The sequence below is a fragment of the Lissotriton helveticus genome, chromosome 4_1 (genome assembly GCF_964261635.1).
Source record: "Lissotriton helveticus chromosome 4_1, aLisHel1.1, whole genome shotgun sequence".
NCBI classification, from domain to species: Eukaryota; Metazoa; Chordata; class Amphibia; order Caudata; family Salamandridae; genus Lissotriton; species Lissotriton helveticus.
In genome coordinates this window covers 276,064,079-276,080,044 of record NC_136063.1, presented here as the reverse complement: position 1 = coordinate 276,080,044, position 15,966 = coordinate 276,064,079, and positions in this window count along the sequence as shown.

The window sequence follows — 15,966 nt, the reverse complement described above, 5'->3', positions numbered from 1 at the left end:
GTTTGAGTCCCAAGCACCATGTCACTCACGTCCTAGGCACCCGCTCCGACTTCAACACAACACATCCTTGCAGCTAAAGAATAGACGCAGCACCTGCCCCACGGCTGTGAAATCGATGCAGCACCTGCATCACCTACTGCATTGACACAGCGCATCTGGATTTGCAACGCATTGTCCCTCGACGTCGATTGTTCATCGGCACTGTGTTATAGTAAGGAACTGAGTCCGTGAGCCTGGAAACCGACGCATCACCTACCTTGCCAGTAAGGAACCGAAGAATCACCTCCCCTGCTAGTAAGGAACCGATGCACCCCCTCCCCCCCCGACCAGCAGTAAGGAACCGACACATTACCAGCCATGCAGTAAGGAACTAACGCATCATGTCTCCTGTATGGTAAGGAACTGATGCATCGCTTTGCTTTTCTGGTGCCTCACCTCCCCTGCGCCTTGCACCATCTTTGGTTTTTACGTATCTAAGGTACTTTGTGCTAAACAAACGCATCCAGTGATTTCTATGGACTAAACTTGCTTAATCTTTTAAAAGTGATATTTTGGCTTGTATATGTTGGATTTTTGTTGTTTTGGTCTTGTTTTTATTCAGTTAAATATTGTTTTTTTTTAAGCTGGTGTGGACTCCTTTTGTAGTGTTTTCACTGTGTTACTCTGTGTGTGTACAAATGCTTTACACATCCCCTCTGAGATAACCCTGACTGCTCGTGCCAAGCTACCAAGGGAGTGAGCAGGGGTTATCTTATCCGTGTGATTCCCTTACCCTGACAACAGTGAGGGTCCCTACTCGGACAGGGTGCAAACCCTTGCCAACTAGAGACTCCATTTCTAACAAGGACTATAACTTAAGTGTGATTATGGCTCAATACGTTTCTGCTTTTACATTGCTAAGAGTGTACTTTGGGGTAATTATTTTCTTTATGATTGCAGGTGATGCACTTCAAAATTCATAAACACTCTTGAAATGTTCCTTATTTCAATATTTGGATTCGAAGATATGTATCATTATGGCTCCCAGTTTCGTTATTTATTTGTTGGGCAATTCCATCTTTATACATTTATTTGTCGTTTTTTCTTAATTATTGGTTTTAGCCATATACATTTTTTTAGTTGGTAAAAAGCAAACAACAAATTAATATATTTATTCATTTTATAAAATATTTCCATATTTATTTAACTGAAAAATGTATGCTCTTCATTGCCTGCAAAGCATTAGTGCACTAAGTAGCCATGCACCATGAAATAGTATTCACCTGAAAATATTAGCATTGTAGTACTAACATACGCATATATGCAGCCATTTGTGATTGATAAAGAAATGCTATACTCTTCTTTAACTCCCTATGCTGTCGGTATGCACAGCTGCTGGTTGGCCTGACAGCATGGACAGGTACTCAAAAGAATATCACATTTCTGGATGTTTCAATTTTTAAAGGTCTGAGTTTTGACAGTGAACATCTCAAACATACCTTTTTCTTACAATATAAGCTTTCTTTGGCCAACCTGCTCCAGCCATAGGCTTGAGAATTTGGCTTGAGGCATGTTTTGGCTCCGTTCCATAGACTATTCATTTCTCATCTAATATTGTCTTTTTTTGTTATTCGGTGTATGCTTCAACCTTTTCTCCAGTGTATGAGTGGAACTGCATACAAAACGTATTTACAACTCTAGTCCTGATGGCACCCTCATGTGTGCCTGGCACTACAATGCAAATGCTGCATGTGTTAGCACATTACAATGCAGACCTATTGCCAGGGCCACTGCAAATATGCGATGGGCGGCCGCAGTGATTTTCGCATAGTTATATATTTGCTGCATTTGCTACACAATCCATCGTCTGCTGCATTATATGCAGATTTTATTGTAAAAAATTGTTTTGAGCTCCAACGGTTCAAAAGTCACTAAAACTGCAGCGACACGTGTTGCTGCACAGTGGAAGGCTCTTTGCAAAGCTGGACTGGTCATCTTTCTATTCTTATTATTATATTTGGTTGTCAAAATGGTACTAATGAGGTGCAACCAATGCTTAGTTACCAAATGTAAAAATGACGAAATAATTCTATTTCAAAATGTGCCGTATTATGCTGCATAATTTGCCTTATCTTGCAGCATAATATACTCGACCCTAATGTATGAATTGGAGCTCTCCTGCCACATAATTCCAGGGTCCCTGCCTATTGCTTATTAAAGATTACTAGACCAGGGAAATAGATTGTGTTCTGTCGGTATTTTTAAGTGTAAAAGATAGTAAAAATGGAACCCTTCCTTATCTATGAATTAGACTCTAGTCAATAGACTTTACATATGAGTGATTCGGAGACCTACATGCAATTCTTACCCAATCAATGCCAGAGGAAACTCAGCCTTGCTGGGATTTTGGATTTCCAGGCTCTCCTTTGACTAACCTTGCTATTGGGATCTGAAGAATATTAGTATGAACAATGTGAAGCAGCATTTCCTTGTTTTAATTTTTGTATGGGGGGGATAGTGAAGGTGTATGACATGCCTCTGGCAGACTTAAGAGGAAAAATAGGACAGCTGATTTCCTACAACAACGCTGGAGGAGGGAATCATATAAAAAGGAAACCAAGGACTCCCCAAATGTAAACTCAAGAACTACACCTGCAGAGCACCGAGAGGCGCAGAGATGTAGCACTTCAGTTAGAAGAATAAAGAATGTTTGGTCCAATAAAAGTAAATAAAAGGGAATTTTTTATAAGCTACTACCTACAAGGAAATGGCTGACAAACAATATGGGGAAAGTGGAAAATAATTATTTGGAGCAATTCCATGTTTGTTCATTTATACAGTAAATATGATCAGAAAACAATATATTTCCAAGTCTTTATTTATTTTTAAGTATTGAAATAAGTCATGTCTCTGGATTCTCTGAACTCCTTGTGCACCATTCCTACAAAGGCACATAGACCACCACCCTAGTGGAAGCCTCAAAACAAGGCAAAACAGTTTGCCAGAAAACCCCACATGACTTACGGGTAAGTTGGTGAAGCATCTTCTCCAATGCTGGCAATAAAGTTGATCCCAACAACGACAATGGAAGAAGGATGAAAATGCTTTCTCTTCATGCTTTAAGGACCTAGACAATTTTCATAACACAGAACTGCTAAATGTGAGCCTACCTTATGCACTACTGAGGGCATTCATTTGGTGAACATTTTATTGTAAAGCTGTTTCTGAACTTGCTTTTGCTAAAAGGCTACTTAATCAGTGTTGTGCAATATTTGCTTCTACACCTCTAATGCTTAACTAATTCTAAAATGGTTGCTCGGATGAGGTAAGATATCCTTTGTTTTCACCCCTGTACTTGATAGGGAACATAAGCAGTGATGCTGAGACAAGAGTGGGTTCCCTACACTAGCTTGGACCTATTCCGGATACCATGAACCCAGGAAGATGAAACTGACAGTGTGAAAATCTTCGGGGATTTTTCGAATGTCGTTCAGTGACATATGAGTGCCTTTAATGCGACAATTTCAGAAAGTCATAGCCGTTCCACATAAGTTTTGATTGTTGACTGATGGACCTGAATATATTTGAACCTTTTATGAAAATAAAGATTTAAACAGTATTGTGTTAGGAAAACGTCAAACCCATTAGGTTTGCCAAATGTTACTCGTACCTTTCACATGTCATAGCCACAAACCACTCGGTAGACACGCATGTATGTTTTGATTGTAACAAGATTATCTGGTACACTGACCTGTAGGCCTCCTCATGCTGACAAGCCCAGCATATTGGCAGAAAAAACATGGAAGCTGGGGGTCAGGAGGATGTTTTTCTCCAGCCCATTATAAAAGTAATACACTGCCAGCTTGTATGAAAATGTCATATGAATTAGATTTAATTTAAAGATAACCTCCTGCAAACAACCAAAGGCCTGACCTGGGCTAGGTCTTCATACTGCTACTACTATGATTTGTGGGCTAGGAGATGGTAAATAATTTCCTCAGATGCCTGTGAGGGCTGCAAAAGCGACTCAGTGCAAAATGTGTGGGATACTACAATAGGAGGCTGGAATTCCCAATCTCGGAGGTGAGAGTGAGGTATGTGGATGCATTTCACGTCAAGAGGATGAGATCTGTAGGTTGTGGATTGTTTTGACTTAAAAAGTCGATATATTATTCGAAATTACTCAGTGCTTACCCCCAGATGCATCAAAGTTATGTTTTGCGAGTCCTTAATAGCGAATTTTAAGGATTCGCTATTAAAGACTCGCAAAACGGGATGCATGTAGGAATCGCAATATTATTTGCAATTTCTAATGAATCCTTATTTGCGATTCGCTAATTGCTAATTGCTAATTGCAAATAAGGAATGGCTTTCCCATTCATTCCTATGGGCCTAAAGGCCCATAGGAATGAATGGGAATGAATAGGAATGAATGGGGAGTCATTCCTAATTTGCGATTAGCAATTAGCGCATCGCAAATGTGCCGCAATTTCAAGGGTGCCAGGGTGTCCAAAGGACACCCTGTTGCACCCCTGAAATGGTAATGGTCACGGGTGTTGCGCACACACATGTCCCAAAGACATGTGTGTGTGTAACATACAACTTAGAAAAATGCACTTAAGTGCATATTTCTAAGTTTTTGCTATTTACCACGTAGTATGACTTCCCGGTAAATAGCGGCTCCAGATTGTGAATTTGCAATCTTGGAATGGTTCATGCATTGCATTTAAGGAATCGCAAACTGCGATTTCTTAAATGCAATCGCAATTTGAGAAATCGCAATTATTTGCGAATTCTTAAATTGTGAGTGCATGAACCCTTGATGCATCTCAAATGCCATTTTTGCAGGCGCAAACGGCCGAATGTTGCGATTCGCACCGTTTGCGCTCGCAAAAATGCTTGATGCATCTACCTGTTAGTTTGTAAAAAAAGAAGTGCAGGTGCTGAGAATTTTGCCAAGGAGGCCACCGCTCACGTCTTCCTCCGGTGAACCCCACTTTCTACACTCTCACTGCCTCAGTCTCTATCTTCTAACCTTGATCTGTTATCTGTCCCCTAAGTCTTTGCTCTAAGAGTCTACCTTTCACCGCTCTACTTGTTTTCTATCACCTTTGTCACACCCTGTATTTCTGATTTGCCCTCTATTCATTTTAGCCCTGCCCTTTTTCCTCTTCACTGTTATCCATGCTCTGCTCTCTCTCCCCTCGATCTTGGCTCTTTACTATCACTCTCTAGCAGTGATTAGCTGTGTCTCCATTTTATCATTTGTCTGCTTTTTTCCCTCTGTCCTGTCCTCCACATTCTTTCATTCTATCTTCTCTCTTCTTAATGCTCTCTTCTTCACATCGTGGCTGCCTTCTATTTGTATCTGATTTGCTCTCCTCCTTTTCTGCTACTTTCCTCCGTTTTATCTCTCTCCTCTGTACTCTTGCTGTCTCTCATCTCTAACACTGCTGCTGCCTGTGACCCCTGTCATCAGCCTGTACATGTCCCTGCTATTTTGAACCCTGCGTTTTCTTGTTGTCATTCCTAAAGAAGGGGAAGATGACGTGTTTTACTTTTGTACCTACACCGAGTGCAAAACCAAATGTACACGAAATGAAAATGCTTTTTTGCATATATTAACCAGTGTGGTATGACTGGGTTTATTGCGGAACAGGCGGCTGCTTGAGCAAAACAGGCCATGTCACTGCTAGTGCTGCCTGTAATTAATAGGTCCAGGGATGACAACGGCATCAGCATCCACTGCTCAGCTTGCTGTGATCCTGCTTGCTACAGCACAGGCATTCTCCCCAGAAGTAATGCTGCAAATGTCGGTAATAATTATGGCTGTCCTGCCTACTGGACTCACTCACGCTCAGCAATTCCCATGCTGGGGTGCAGCGCACAGATTCTACTGGTGACGGAATGGCGCGCAAAAGTTGTAGTGGGGAACAGCCGCATCGAGCACATTGAGGATAGCAGCAATGCAGGGATGCCGGATATGATACTTTGGCTATGCAACAAGTGGAAAGTCCACACTTACTTTAATTTATTCTTCCTCAAGAGCCCGCACTCCCAAGTTCCAAATGTGCTCTTGCAGCTTCCTTGCCTCAACTCTATCATGAGCCAGCCCCCAGCTACAATTATCCAATGGGAGGTTAAGGCTCAGGCAGTGGCAGGGTGCAGAGACTAGGGGAATAGAATGTAAGCCATAGTTTGTGGATGACTTCTTGGATTTGTGATCAGCGTGAGGGCATCATCATTAACGTGGTGATACACAATCATGCCTGCCTGGACAGGCATATACCGGCCTGCCTATGTACATTTACCAGCCAGTCACCATGCAATGTATGTTATTCTTGTTATTTTGAATTGAACAATTAATATTGAGACCACCACCTGCAGGTTCAGAAATTGTAGCAGTGCAGGTGCTGAGCAACTGAAATCACCTGCTCAAATTAAGCACTGAAATTACTGTTACGAATAATTCGGTGAGGAAAATTTCAATTTCTTCTGAGAAACCAGTGAGGGAAGAAACTAGGGTAGTCAAATGGGGATGTGTATTCCTATTTCTGGGGATACACCCCAACAACAATTGACTGTTTATGAAATTCTGAAGATTAGGATTTTCAGACATGTGCATGCATGAAAGCAGCAAGCCTCAGCCCCCTCTGTGTTCGCCTTCTGTTCTTTTTATCCTCTCTCTTTCCTCACTTCTTTGTCATTATCAGTACTGGCCTTTTTGTTAATGTGTGGGTGGGTGAAATCGAGTAAGCATTTCACTTAGTTTTCAGTGCCCATGAGTGTAAGCTTGTCTACTTTCAAGTGAAGGTGCATAGCTGGGTAAGGTTTATTTTTCATTATATTCCAGGGTATGATACTTTAGATTGTGATGCCACCAGCTGTTTATTTTGGTTTCTTGCATCTTGAGTGGCAAATGTAACCAAAAACTTGGTAGTCTTGCGGCGCTGACTTATACGTAAAATACTATTATCACATTGCAAAACGTTAATAGATAAGCAGATGTTATGAAAATGGTATCAAAAAGATGACTCGCAGATGTCAGAATTAGCCCATCAGACGTTATTTGAAGTTATGATTATTTTTTTTTAAGTCTGAGTCATCTTGCAGCCAGTGAGAAGAACCTTACATGAGTCATGCCTTGAGAGACCTAGTCGAGGTCATTTCTTCTAAAGCCTTCGGGACAATATTTAAAAAAAAAAAGTTGTGCTGCTTTATGATCCATGCAAACATGTTTAATATGGCCAGGAGGTGCACCCTTATCACATTTTTGGTATGATCAACCATTCAAACTAGCATTGGAGACATGATCCTGTTTCTTAAGGTCTTGGCGATTTAAATTAATTTAGCAGACCCAAGTTTGTGTTGTTTTCATGTAATATTCTATTTTTAGTTTCCCAATGAAACTATTCAAACACATGGCAAATGACACAGATAGACGGGCAACAGCAGATCCTAAAAAATGGTGTTGGTTTTTTCAGTCGTATTTAAATTCATTTGATAGGCCCACGTTTATGTTTCTGTGCCTGTTTTGTATCAACATTTACAAAGCACATACCTGGCCAGTGAGCAGCAGCACGCAGTGCATAATTATTTAGACAAAGCCTGATAGAAAAGGAAGGGTGAATCACATCTCAGTGTATCTAAGTGGGCAGTGGGATGTGGAAATCCCCTTCTTTGAAGAGATCTGTCGTCTCTTCTTTTTCTGAATTTTAGGCACATGGGTTCTAACCTGATTTTTGTAGGCAGTGCTGTTCCTTTCATTAGATATGAAGCTGACAGTGCTAGACTCAGGTAGACTTTTTACATATTTTTGCCTTTTTTGCACATCTTTATTTCTAGTCTTGTGATGTCCTGATTCCCTGTGTTCTGCTCATCGCGTAGTTGTTCAACCAGGTAGGGTGGTAAGTTGTTTGAGGCTGCTTCATAAGTAACGCAGCATATCTTAAAACTGGTGCAGGGTTTTAGGGGCAACATATGTAGAATAGTTGTTGTTCAAGAGATGTGATCAAACATGGTAGTACTTTAATAACAGGTGCAGCACTGTGGAGGACACGCTTCAGTAGGGTCAGGTAAAATGAGGAACACTGGTAAGACGACTGTTCACTCTACCCAGTCCTATGAGTACTAGAACTTGAACAGTGATTTTAAAGTACGCTTAGGGTAGAAGTGTGTGATTCGCTGTTATGTTAGGGTATGCTATGTTATCTTATGTTATGTTGTAGAGCACGGATAATCACCCGTGAGGATATCCAGGCACTGAGGAGGGTGGGCCTGAGGGGTAGGAGGAGATTATGCCAGTTTTGTCTGGAAGAACCATGTCTTGCGGATCCTTTGGAAGTCCAGGAGGGAGGGGGAGGTTCTGAGGTGTTTCCAGAGGTTGTTCCAGGTCTTGACTGCGAGGTGTGAGAAAGAGTTTCTTTCTATTTTGGTCTTCTTGAGGGAGGCGTACTCTTGCCTGGAATGCAGATCGAAGGTGTCTGGTGGGTTGGTAAGAGTTGAGGGGGTGGTTGAGGTATGCTGGACCGGTGTTTTGGAGAGCTTTGTAGACATGGCTGAGTAGCTTGAACTTACATCTTTCCTGGACTGAGAGCCAATGGAGATTGTTGAGGTGTGGATAGATATGGTTATTTCGTGAGTTTTTTTGGGATGAGTCTGGCGGCGGTGTTCTGGTTGGTTTGAAGTCGGTGTAGGACATGGGCTGGGATTTCGATGTAGAGAGTGTTTCCCTAATCAAGAGCTTGGGTGACTATTCGTCTGGTGTTCAGTGGGATCCACTTGAAGATTCATAGCATGTGGAAGCATAATGAGGAGACGGCATTGTTCTGTTTGCTCTTGGAGAGATTGGTGTCCAGAATGATCCCAAGGTTCTTGGCATGGTCTGCAGCGGTGGATGGGGGGCCAAGTTTGGAGAGCCATCAAGAGGCTTACTGGGGTAGTGGTTGTTGCCTAAGATTAGGACTTTGGTTTTGTCTTTATTTAGTTGGAAGCAGTTGATTTTCAGCCAAACAGCAACGTTGATTATGCACCTGGCAAAGTTAGCTTTGGTGGTGCTCGTTGAATTGGTAAGAGAGAGGATGAGCTGTGTGTCGTCGGATGTTATGTTGATGCTGTGGGCTCTGATGATATTTCCCGGGGTGGCATGTAGACTTTGAAGAGTGTTGGGCTGATCGATGATGCTTGACAATCTCCGCAGATGAGTTTTTAAGGTTCTGACGTACAGGGAGGAAGTCTAACTCTTTGAGTTCTGTCCGTGAGGGAGGAGGATATCAACTAGAGGACTGGTCCGCAGAAAACCAAGTGCTGAAGCATTCTGATGAGTAACTTGTGAGAGACCATATAGAAAGTTGCGGGGAGGTTGAGGTGGATGAGTGTAGCTGTCCTCGGTCAAGATCCTTGGTCAAGGATGCTTCTTATGTAATCGGTGGCCGCAATGAGGGCTGATTATGGGCTGTGGTTGGTGTGCAAGCCTGATTGAGAGCTGTCTAGGAGTTGATGGAGCTCTAGGTGGTCTGCGAGTTGGGTATTGATGGCTTTCTCAATGACTTTAGCTGGAAAAGGCAGGTGTGAGATGGGTCTGTAGCTGCTGAGGATGGGGTCAGCTGTTGGTTTCTTTTTTTTTTTTTTTTTTTTTTTTTTTTGAAAGACCTTTATTACACTTAGTCAGGTATACACAGCCATGTGCCTACAACCCTGGGGCCGGCTGCTAAAACAACTCATACATGTGCATAGAAACTCATCAGTTAGTTCGCAGGTCTTAAGGTCATAAATTTTCAGTACAATAGAAACCCGACAGTTGTGGACATAAAACTATCCACAATAGGAACAAAAGAACATTGAGACGTCTACATTTCTGCCAATTTAGTACCAACGTGTCGTGGAGTGATGTTGGCCCCTACCCTGGGGGTCCCATTGCTGAACTGAGTCCCACCATCTAAAACACCTCACAATCAACCCTCTTCGTCTGTGTTCTGCGACAGTAAATATGCTGTAAGATAGCACCAGAAGTCTTTGGGCCTAGATCTTGCCGGTAACTCTTCCTCATAAGTCTGTAGTTTGTCTCTACAGCTGGTCATATCCAGTATCCACCTGCTCGTTGTGGGTTTGTGTTTGCTATGCCAGCATTGTGCGACCTGTCTCTTGGCCAATAACAGCGCTATTGCACAAAATTTACGTTTTGTGGCCCTCAAATGTGGAATAATTCCCAGTAAACAAACACGAACAGTGCATTCCATTTCCACTCCCAACATGGCAGCCAGCAAAGTAGTGACTTCCCCCCAGTAGGTTTGTATCGCTGCACAGTCCCATGCCAGGTGTGTGAACCCTGCCTCCCCTACATTACACCGTTTACATCTGTCATTATCCTGAAGGCCAAATCTATACATACGCGCCGGCGTGTAGTATGCCTGATGAATAAATTTATAATGAATAATACGTAAATTACCGTTTGGTGTTAGGATTTGTGTTAGCGCGCATGTTTGTTGCCATTCCTCCTCCGTTAGTGATGTCTCCAGTACCTTGTCCCACCTTTCCTTTGCTCTGTCCCCCGCCCCTGGTATTTCAGCCTGCGCTGTTGTGTATAATCTAGACACCAGGTGTGATGTGTCTTGAGAAGTGAGGATCATTTGGAGGGAGTCCAGGCTCTCCGGTTCCTCCGGAAAAGTGGGGAAGTATGTCTGCATGGCCCGTTTTAACCGGTAATGTGTGAATAGGAACAGTGGTGTTTTATTCCGAATATACTCCATGTCGTCTGTTTCTACAAAGTGCCCCTCATGGAACATGTCTCCCATCGTCCCAATTCCGACCTGTTGCAATAACGACAGTCCCACCCTCTCCCCCGTGACTGATAGTTCCTGGTGGTAAGGCAGTGGCATCATTGATGCGTATAATGGCTCTTTGTGCGCTAATCTTGCCAGTTTCCTCCAAGCTTTAACAGTGGTGTCAATTGTGTTAATATCGCGATTGTGCAGAGGTGGGCGCGTGTGGGAGAGCATCGATGACAGCGGGATGGGCGCCGCATCTCCCTGCTCAATGGCCGTGTGTGTTAAATATGGTACTTCGTGGAACCAGTATGCTGCGTATTGTGCTTGAGCACATAAATAATACAACAGAAAATCAGGTACTCCGAACCCTCCTCTGTTGTATGGCAATGTGAGTGTCTGTAAGGGCACGCGCGCTTGTTTTCCCGCCCAGATCAGTTTTAAAACCAGGGACTTGATGTTGTTAAAAACTGCCGTAGGCGGTTCAATCGGGATATTATTGAAGAGGTACAGTAACTTCGGCAGGATATTCATTTTTACGATTGCTATTCGATCCGCCAGTGACAGAGGCAGTTGTATCCAGCGCGACACTTTATCGTCCAATTTGGACACAGCGTGCCGTAGTTTGATCTAATCACCACCTCAGGATCTCTGTGGTACATTACGCCCAGATACCTCACCGGCTCTGACTGCCACTCCAATGGGTAGTCCGTATCGTGCGAGGTCGTCGTGTCTGTTAAAGGAATAATAGAGGATTTGGCCCAGTTGATCGTCAAACCAGAGTGTCCTCCGAATTTTATATATTCTCGCATAATTGGATTTAAGTGGGTGTTAGGGTCGCGTATGTACAGAAGCATGTCATCCGCATACAAGGAGATATGCAAAGGTCTGGATGGGAATTGCAAGGCCGAGGCCTTATAGTTTTGCCGTATTATGCAAGCTAGAGGTTCTAGTGCTAGTGCAAAAAGTAGTGGTGAGAGCGGGCACCCTTGTCTAGTGCCCCGTTGAATCTTAAAGACTTCCGAGACATACCCATTAACTCGCACTCTTGCACATGGATTAGTGTATAGTAGTGTGACCCATTGTACAAAGCGCTTGGGGAACCCCATTCTGAGCAGGATAGTGAGTAAATAATCCCATTCGATGGAATCGAAAGCCTTGGCGGCATCTAACATGACCGCCACAGCTTTGGTTGATGGCTGGAGATAGTGAGACAATGCAAATAACGACCTAGTGTTGTGGGTAGTGGATCGTGTAGGTATAAAACCCGCCTGATCTGGCAAGACCAAGTTCGTCATAATTGGCTTCAGACGTGTCGCTAATAACTTCGCCAGTATTTTAGAGTCAGTATTTATAAGTGAGAGTGGCCTGTAAGACTCACATATCTCCGAGTCCTTACCGGGTTTAAGTAGCGCTATGATGGCTGCCTCACGCAATGTTGGTGGGAGTTCCGAGTTCTCGAACGCTGCACCATACATGCGCACCATGTGCGGAGCAAGGAGGTCAGCATACTTTTTGTAGAACTCATTAGTAAACCCGTCTGGGCCCGGTGCTTTACCATTAGGAAGAGAAGTGATTATGTCCGTCACTTCCTCAACTGTTATTGGTGATGCTAACATTTCCCTCTGCCCATCCGAGAGCCATCCTATCGCCACATCATCTAAATAGGTAAACGTGTCTTCTCTGGATGCGATCGGCCTTGATTTGTACAGTTCCTCGTACTCTCCAGCGAAGCACTCCACAATGGCAGTAGCCTGTGTGTGTGTCGACCCATCCTTTGCCTTAACACGTAAAACAGGTTTATGGCCCTTACCCTCACAGATTTTGGCCGCCAACCTATTGCCTGGTCTGCCACCTTCCCCATACGATCTGGCTGAAATCTTCCTATCAAGGTATTTGATTTCGTCCTCTACAAATGACTGATGCTCGGAATGTAGAGTTCTTAATTCGCCCAGGTGTGCGACATTGTGTGTGGTTTCATAAGCCTGTTCTAGCTCCCTCATGCGTGTTTCACATCGTGCAATTTGTCGTCTGATATCTTTGAGGATGCCAATCGTCGTGCTCATGCACACCCCACGTAATGTGGCCTTGAATGCTTCCCACAAAAGACCCGGGTCTTCCACTGTAGGCTTGTTGATTAGGAAATACTCTTTGATCGCTTCGTGGATAGTGTCTGTATAGACCGTGTCTGTGAGTGCGCGTGAGTTGAATCTCCAGTGAAAGGGAGGAGCGATATAGTTCGGTAGTGCCAGTGTCAGTCTCACAGGATTGTGATCCGACAGAGTTCTTGGCAGGACTTTAATCTCCGTCGTCCACAATGCAATGGCATCCGACCCCAGCCAGTAGTCCAAACGTGACCAGCTGTTATGAGCCGCAGAAACGTGTGTTGCGCCCGGCTCAGCTGTGTATTTGAGCCTCCATATGTCTGTCAGTGACAGATCTGAGATCATGTGAAGCAGCTTAGCCCTGGCATGTTTATGTGGTTCTAGGGAGTTAGAGGAGCGGTCTACCCCTTCCATCAATGTTACGTTCCAGTCCCCACCACAGATTATGTGAGTATCTGGCAATGTTTGAATGTGTGACCATAGTTCCTGATAAAAGCCCGGGGTGTCAGTGTTGGGGCCATATACATTTAGAAGTGTTATCTTTTGACCCCTAAGTGTGCCTGTCAGAATGACATATCTACCACATGCGTCGCAGATCACCTTATCTACTGTGAAGTTCACTCCTTTCCGTATCAGTGTGATCACCCCCCTCGCATAGGTGGAGTAGTTAGCCATGTATGAGGATTCCGCCCACCTACCTCCAATCTGAGCACGTGTGTGTGGCGCAATATGTGTCTCTTGTATTATCGCTATATCTATTTCCCACCTCTTCAGGTAAGCGAAGACTTGTCGAATTTTTTTTGGTTGAGTCAACCCCCGTACATTCCATGTCAAGAGGTTAATGTGATTCTTGTTGTGGCCTCCTGTTACCTGCGCCATGAGTGAGAGTGAATTGTCAATCCTGACATTGGAAGAACATCTCGCACCACATGGCACCACAATACCCATCCGCAAACAAGGGGTACCACCCCGGTTCCCAGCCCATCATCACACCATAAATACACTCGTGTTATCTGTCTCAGTCTCAAAACTTCAACAACCCCCCTCTTCCCCCCTCCCCCACCCACTCCAGCAACCCAATTCTGCCGAAGCCATCGACCCATTTATAAACTTTAACAACTAACCGTACTCTGTGAACAACTTTGGTGGGGTATACCCTTTTGGAGGTCCGCCAGGGGCACAACTCTACACCCACAGTAGTGGATGCAGACGACTCGCATTGTGATTATATTACCATGTGTAATATTCGTGTCCTTCTCATCCTCCCCCCGCTGTCCCCGGACAACAACATACAATGCTTGGCAGTATTCGACTTCATACTCGTTACCCTTCTTCGATGCCAGTCCTCGCTCACTTGGCCGGGTCGACAATGTCTATTCAGCCCGCTCCGTAGTGCTTGGTCTTGTGCCATCGCTGCACCTCCGCAGCGCGACTCAACATAAGGAGGTTAAATGTCTCACCCCCAACTTTTCAGGTGTCCTGCATGCTCATAGCAGTAAATATCATTAGCCAGGCCTGAGAGGAGAAGAGCCTTCAGGCGCATGCGATGTTTATCCCGTCCTCCTCAAGGCTTGTCCCGTTCACCTGCCCTTGCGCCAACAGAGCACAAGTCTGCAAATATCATATGCATTGTCCGTGCCGAGTCACTCCGCCACGTCCGAGTCCTCGTGTTGCTCCTCGCGTACACGTTGTTTGTTGTGTTGTATGATTTTTTTGACGAAGTCTTGCGCTGCTTTCGGTGTCTGTAGAATCACTATCTTGTCCTTCCATGTCACTCGGAGCCTCGCTGGATACAGCATGGAGTACTTCACGTTCAGGTCCCTGAGTTTAGTTTTTACAGATGCAAATTCTTTCCTCGCCTGTTGGACCGCTATGGTGTGATCCGGGTAGAACTCTAGAGTGTTGCCTTGGTGCGTGATTTTGCCCTTTTCGCGCGCAAGACGCAGTATCGTGTCTCTATCGCGGTAGTTGAGTATTCTCGCCACAATTGGCCTTGGTGTCGCTCCAACTTTAGGTTTGGGTGCCAACGATCTGTGGGCTCTTTCCACTATGAAGATATGGGATAGGGCTTCTGCCCCGAAAATGTCTCTGCATAGCTGCTCAATGTAGGTCTCCATTTTGCCTGTGTTGGTCGTCTCCGGCAGGCCAGCTATGCGTACATTATTACGTCTGGAGCGGGCTTCCAAATCCTCCTCCCGTGCCTTGATCACCTCCAGAATACGCTCCATACCCGTGCACTTGTTAGTCGTGGCGTGTGATTCGTCCTCCACCGCTGATATTCTCGATTCGGCCTCATCCAGTCTTTCATCATGTTTTTCCAGTTTGCTCGACATCCCGTCCATTCTACAAGTAAGATTGTCTAATTTACCGTTAATGTCCTGCACATTAGCTTGTATGGACAGCAATATTTTTTCCATGGTGGACGTAGTTTCCGCCATCATTGCTCCCTCTCCTTCTGGCGCTTGTTCCGTGCCTTTCGACATTTTCCTGTTGTCAAAGGAGATTTTCGGCTGTTGCCTATCTGGTTTCCCCATTACTGGCGGTGTCGGGGGATTCTTATACTGCGGTGTCGCCGTTTGCGCTGTGGGCTTGATGAACGCTGCTGCGGCTGTACTCCTTGTATTTATTCTTGTGGAAGACCTCGTTGTTCCTTGGGCTTCCAGCTTCCCTGTGCCTCTCACACTCGTTCTTAGATGTGTGACTTCCCGCCTGAGGGCTGCTGCTCATGCCCGTGTGTGAAATGGGAGTACCTCCATCATGTACCCCGGCAGGGCTATTGTACTCTTGTGGCCACTGATGTGTGTGGAAGGACCTCTCCTCCGTGTAGTGCTGGGTGTGATTATTGCCAAGTGTTAGAGGGCATCTTACTTGCCAGAGATCTTGGGCCACGTTAGGGAACGCCTCCACATGGCACAATGACTTGATTCACCACGTGAGATTGAGAGGGCTGCGCTGAAATCTCCTATGGTGGGCTGGGCAACGACCGCCCGTCTATTTCTCTGGACCTCGGGTACTGGCTGTTGATCGCCCTGTTCTCACTGTCCCTTCCGACCTCTCCTCCCGCCGCGGCCGCGGAGACACCTCACTACACGTCCAGACCAGGACCGTCGGAATCCTCA